Source organism: Lolium rigidum, chromosome 7 (genome assembly GCF_022539505.1).
Source record: "Lolium rigidum isolate FL_2022 chromosome 7, APGP_CSIRO_Lrig_0.1, whole genome shotgun sequence".
Classification (NCBI taxonomy): Eukaryota; Viridiplantae; Streptophyta; class Magnoliopsida; order Poales; family Poaceae; genus Lolium; species Lolium rigidum.
In genome coordinates, this window is record NC_061514.1 from 76,010,856 (window position 1) to 76,017,007 (window position 6,152).

Sequence of the window (6,152 nt, forward strand, 5' to 3'; positions counted from 1 at the left end):
TGTTTGAGTTGGGTCCGACTCTCCATGGCCAACAGGCCAGTCGCCATGCGACCCGATGAAGGCTATCGACTTGACTGTTTTCCTTGTCGAGCCGGGCGTCCCCGGTCGCGATACGTAGTCATTGTAGTGCGAATAGCAGCCTCATGGGTGGAGTAGCGGGTTGGTTATAGTTGCGCTGTTTATATGTAGCGCGCCTCTCGTCGTGGCTCGGTGAGCCAGTCGCTTGGCGACTCCAAAGGGGGTTCTTGCGGGCGTTGTTCCTTGGCGAGCCGCAGGTCCGTTTTGTGGGGTCCCTGGTCGAAGTACTTATCCACTCAAGTCACCCGCCTAAGGTAGAGGAGGGCATCGGTGTGCTGTATAGCGTAGCACTAGACGATCGCCGTGGCCCGGGGGGTTGGTCCGGCATGCGACCCTGCTGTAGGTTCCAGTCGCCGTTTTCACCTGACATCATAAGGGTTGGGGGGTAACCGGGCCTGGTGTTGCGCCCGGGTAACCCATCATGCCCTTGTTAGCTCGGCTACTTGGCCGATCGTGGACTTTTCTCTTCCAGCAGCGGCGATCGAAGGTCTCCCAGTACCAATTCGCGTGCCATGGCGATTGGGCTCGTGTTTACCGAGATGGGATATGCGGTTATTTGGCGGGTAGCATAGAGGCGATCGGTGTTGGAGATTGACGCAATCGGCGATTTTGATTAATCACTGAATTTGTGGGTTACATATCTTCCTTAGGTGTAAAACCGTTGGAGGAGATTGACATTCCAGGGGCGCTCTACCTCTCGGGTGAGTGGTTCGCCTTTGTCGTCCTTGCGGACGTCGGTGAGGTAGTAGGAGTCGTTGCCGAGTACGCGGCTGATGGCGAAAGGTCCTTCCCATGGGGGGGAAAGCTTGTGCATGCCTTTCTTGTCTTGGATTAGCCGGAGCACGAGATCCCCGACTTGGAAGGAGCGACTCCGAACGTGACAGCTGTGGTAGCGGCGGAGATCTTGCTGGTAGATTGCGGTCCTAGAGAGTGCGAGGTCCCTGGCCTCGTCGAGGAGGTCAATGTCATCTTGGCGAGCGCGCTCGTTGTCTTCTTCGGCGTAGTTGGTGACCCGTGGCGAGTCGTAGGCGATGTCCGTGGGCATGACCGCCTCGGCACCGTACACCAGAAAGAAGGGGGTGAAGCCGGTCGACCTGTTTGGTGTTGTGAGGATGCCCCATAACACGGAGGGGAGTTCTTCTACCCAGCAACCGGCTGCGCGCTCCAGAGGCACCATCAGTCGCGGCTTGAGTCCGTGGAGGAGGCTCTGGTTTGCTCTTTCCGCTTGGCCGTTAGACTCGGGGTGTGCGACCGACGCGAGGTCGAGTCGGATGCCTTTGTCCTTGCAGAAATCAGCCATCTCCCCTTTGGCGAAATTTGTGCCATTGTCGGTTATGATGCTGTGAGGGTAGCCATACCGGTAGATAAGCTAGCGTAGGAACTTGGTGGATGTCTTTCCGTCGCACTTCTTGATGGGTTTTGCTTCTACCCATTTGGTGAATTTGTCCACCGCGACTAAGAGGTGAGTGTACCCGCCGGGGGCTGTTTTGAATTTTCCTACCATGTCCAGGCCCCAGACGGCGAACGGCCAGGTGAGGGGGATGGTCTTCAGTGCTGATCCCGGCATGTGCGACTGGCTTGCATACTTTTGGCACCCGGCGCACGAGCGGACGAGCGCGACTGCGTCTTCGTGGGCTGTCGGCCAATAGAAGCCATGACGGAAGGCTTTGGCAACGATTGAGCGCGCGCCTGCATGGTGGCCGCAGTCCCCTGCGTGGATGTCGCGCAGGATCTTGCGCCCTTCGTCAGCGCCGACGCACCGCTGGAATACCCCCGAAACGCTGCGCTTGTATAGCTCTTTGTTGATAATGGTGAAAGACTTACACCTGCGTACGATCGCTCGTGCCTCAGTTTCATCCATTGGCAGCACCTGGCGTTCGAGGTAGCTTAGGTATGGCTCCGTCCATTCGTCGCTGTCGGAGACGAGTGCGACTAGGGTGGAGTCGGGTGCAGGAGGCTCGGCGATGTCCAGCTCGCGAGGTGCGCACACCGAGGGGTGGCTGAGGATATCGAGGAAGACGCCTGGAGGAGGTTGGAGTCGCTTGGACCCGGGTCTGGTTAGCGCATCTGCTTCTTCATTCTTGCGCCTGTCGACCCACTCGACGACGTGGCCGGCGAAGCTGGCGCCGGCTTGGTCGACCACGCGCTTGTACGCGATCATGTTGGCGTCGGTGGCGTCGCAGGTGCCGGAAGTCTGGCTGGCGACAAGGTCGGAATCGCCGAGACAGCGCAGCCGTGTTGCGCCCATCTCTTTTGCTACTCGCATGCCGTGTAGTAGCGCCTCGTATTCGGCCATGTTGTTGGTGCAGGGCTCGAACCGGAGTTGCAGGACGTACTTCACGGTGTCGCCTTTTGGCGATGTGAGGACGACTCCTGCGCCTGCCCCCTCGAGGTTCTTGGAGCCGTCGAAGTGCAGTGTCCAATGCTTGAGGTCCGCGGGAGAGCTCGGTTGCTGGGCCTCTTCCCAGTCGGCGAGGAAGTCGGCGAGTGCCTGAGACTTGATGGCGTGGCGCGACTCGTACATGATGTTGTGGACGCCAAGTTCGACTGCCCACTTGGTGATCCGGCCGGTTGCATCGCGGTTACGGATAATTTCGGCGAGTGGTGTTGAGGCGACTACCTTGATGGGGTGCTCGTGGAAGTAGGGGGCTAGTCGCCTCTGGGCCCTGAGGACCGCGTACACCAGCTTTTGATAGTGCGGGTACCGTTGCTTGGAGTCGATTAAGGCCTCGCTGATGTAGTAGACCGGGCGCTGTATCAGCTGCTCTTTTCCTTCTTCCTTGCGCTCCACGACCATGACCGCGCTTATCGCGCGATTCGACGCAGCGACGTATAGGAGCATAGTTTCTAGTGGTAGTGGGGCCGCGAGGATTGGGGCGTTCTGCAGGGCGTGTTGGAGCTCTTCCAGGGGCCGTTGTGCCTCTTCTGTCCACTCGAATGATTTTGACTTCTTGAGTAGGCGGTAAAGTGGCGTGGCCTTGTCACCGAGCCTAGGTATGAAGCGACTGACGGCTGTGACCCGGCCGGCGAGCTTTTGCGCGTCGACCAGGCAGGTTGGCTGCTTAGTTCGCATGACTGCCAGGGTTTTCTCCGGGTTGGGCTCGATGCCGCGCTTGGAGAAGACGTAACCCAGCAGTTGTCCCGAGGGGACCCTAAAGGTGCACTTCAGAGGGTTGAGCTTAATCTTGTATCGTCGGAGGTTGGCGAATGTCTCGGCGAGGTCGGTGATGAGGTCGTCCGGTCGAGTCGACTTGACTACCACGTCGTCTATGTAGACGTGTACGCTGCGGCCGATTTGGTTCTCCAGGCAGCTGTTCATGCACCGTTGATATGTCGCTCCGGCGTTATTGAGGCCAAAGGTCATGGATGTGTAGCAGTAGGCGCCCAATGGCGTGATGAATGCTGTCTTCTCTTGGTCTTCTTTGGCCATCTTTATTTGATTATACCCGGAGTAAGCGTCGAGGAAGCGCAGCGACTCGGACCCGGCGACCGCTCGATGATCTGGTCGATTCGCGGCAGGACGAATGGGTCCTTGGGACATGCATGATTGAGGGTAGTGTAGTCGATACACATACGCCATGTCTTGTTCTTCTTCAGCACCAGGACTGGGTTTGCCAGCCATTTGGGGTGCTTGATTTCGATGATGAAGCCGGCGGCGAGCAACCGGTTCACTTCTTCGGCGATTGCGCGCCGTCGCTCTTCTCCTACGGGGCGCATTGCCTGCCTAACGGGGCGTGCGGAGGTATTGACATGTAATTTGTGCTCAGCAAGTTCTCTCGGGACACCAGGCATGTCAGACGGTTTCCATGCAAAGATATCTCGATTCTCACGGAGGAACTTGATGAGCGCGCTTTCCTATTGGGCGGACAGGCCCGTCCCAATGGTAATTTGCCTACTCGAGTGACCCTCTACAAGATCTACTTGGCGAGTGTCGGTTGTAGGCTTGAAGGTTGCTGCGGATGAGTCGAGCTCGGTCGGCTTCTCTAGGATGGCGAGGTCGTTTCGGTCGACTGGATACTTGGCGAGCTCGGCGGAGTTGTCGTGTTCGTCGGCGATGACGGCGTCGGCGAGCTTGGCGCTGACGTCCTCGCATTCCAGTGCCATCTCTAGGTTGCCGTGGACGGTGATGATGCCGCGAGGCCCAGGCATCTTCATCATGTTGTAGGCGTAGTGAGGTGCGGCCATGAACCGGGCGAACGCCTGTCGGCCGAGCACGCAATGGTAGGAACTGTGGAAGTTGACCACCTTGAACGTTATTCGCTCGGTGCGGTAGTTCACGGGTGTGCCAAAGGTGACTGGTAGCGTGACCTTGCCGATCGGGAAGGCCTTCCGCCCGGGGACGATGCCATGGAATGTGACCTTGGTGTTCTCAAGGCGTGAGTCTGGTAAGCCGAGTCGCTGGAAGGTCTCGTAGTACAGAATGTTGATGGAGCTTCCTCCGTCCATCAAGGTTTTCGGCAGCCAGTAGTCGGCTACCTTGGGCCTGACGACCAGCGCCACTCGGCCGGGGTACTCGATGCGAGGAGCGTGGTCGTCGCGACTCCAGGTGATGCTCTGCTCGGACCAGTTGAGCCACTGGGGCACGTCGAGGACGACCGCGTGTACTGCTACCGCCCTTGTGAGGACTTTCCTGTCCCGACGATCGCCGACTCCGGTGAAGGTGTGGAGCGAGCCGGCGCTGCGACCGAACCCTTCTCCCTTGTGCTGGTCTGGGTCCTTGGCGCGGTCTTTGTGCTGATTGCCGCCGTCATTTTCCTTGGCACGGTGGGCCTTCTCTATCTGCTTCAGGGAGTAGCAGTTTCCCGTCGTGTGTGTTGATGGCTTGCCCTCCCTGCTGTGGTAGATGCACGGGGCGTCCAGGAGGCTGCGGGCATCGAAGCGCTTGGGCTGAGGTCGGTCCTCCCGCGGCGCACGGTTGTCGCGTCGGAAGGATTTTGGCTCGCGCTGCTCGTAGTCGGCGTTGGCGACGAGCTCGTTGTGTCCTCCTTCGGTGCGGCGCTTGCCGTTGTTGGATCGGCCGCCGAACCGGTAATCGCCGCGTCGAGGGTCGTTGTGAACGGGGCGGCGATTGCGCCGCTGGCCGTACTCGTCGTCCGAGTCGACTGTAGGGTCTTCATCGGCGTAGCGGTTGGCGATGTCGAAGAGCTCGGAGATTGAGATGTTATCTCTGCTAACGCGGCGGAGCTTGGCGCTTAGTGGTTCGTACCGGCAGCACCACCGGAAGCAGTAGATCGCCGTGTCCGTGCTAATGCCGCTGGAGGTCGTCCACATATCTTGCCAGCGCTGCACCCACCGGCGAGTCGACTCGCGCGGGCCCTGGACGCAGCGATCCAGGTCTTCTATGGTTGTTGCGCGGGTATACGCGCTAGCGAAGTGCTGGATGAATGCAGCGCGGGCTTCTTCCCAGGAGTCGATGCTTTTTGCGGTAAGGGTGTTGAACCAATGGCGATTTACGCCGTCCATCATGAGGGGCAGGTAACGTGCCGCAAGCAACTCTGAATGGCCTTGGATACCCATTGCCATGGCGTACGAGTCGATCCAGACCGTGGGGTCGATATGAGTATCGTACTTCTCGATGTCACGGGGCCCCTTGAATCCTACGGGGTAGGGCTCGCCTCTTACCATCGGGCCAAAATAGGCGGGGCCGACTCGAGTAAACGCGCTCTGGCGCGGGAGTTCGTCTGCGTAGCGGTCGTTCATGCGGTTACGCGCCCGCCATTCTTGATTGTTGACGATGTGGGTGCGCGCGTCGACGGGCTGCCCGTTGGCGGCGACCATCACCGCGCGGGCGCGGCTCGACTCGGTTGTTAGTCGAGTGGGCCGCGCGTGGTGCTGGCGGCGGGCAGTTGTTGGCGCTGGCGACCGCGCGGTTCGCCACTCCGGAAGACGCCGCGCGGCTAGCGGATGAGCGCGAATAGAGTCGCCCTTGTGAGTCGGCAGCAGCGTGTTGTTGCTCCAACGCTTTGGCAACGAGGGCCTTGGCGTGCTGGACGAGGATCGCGCCATCTCCCGTTTCGGGGAGCCTCGCAAGAACGGCCTGGGAGGCTGCGACGTTGTCAGCTGGAGACGAGTGT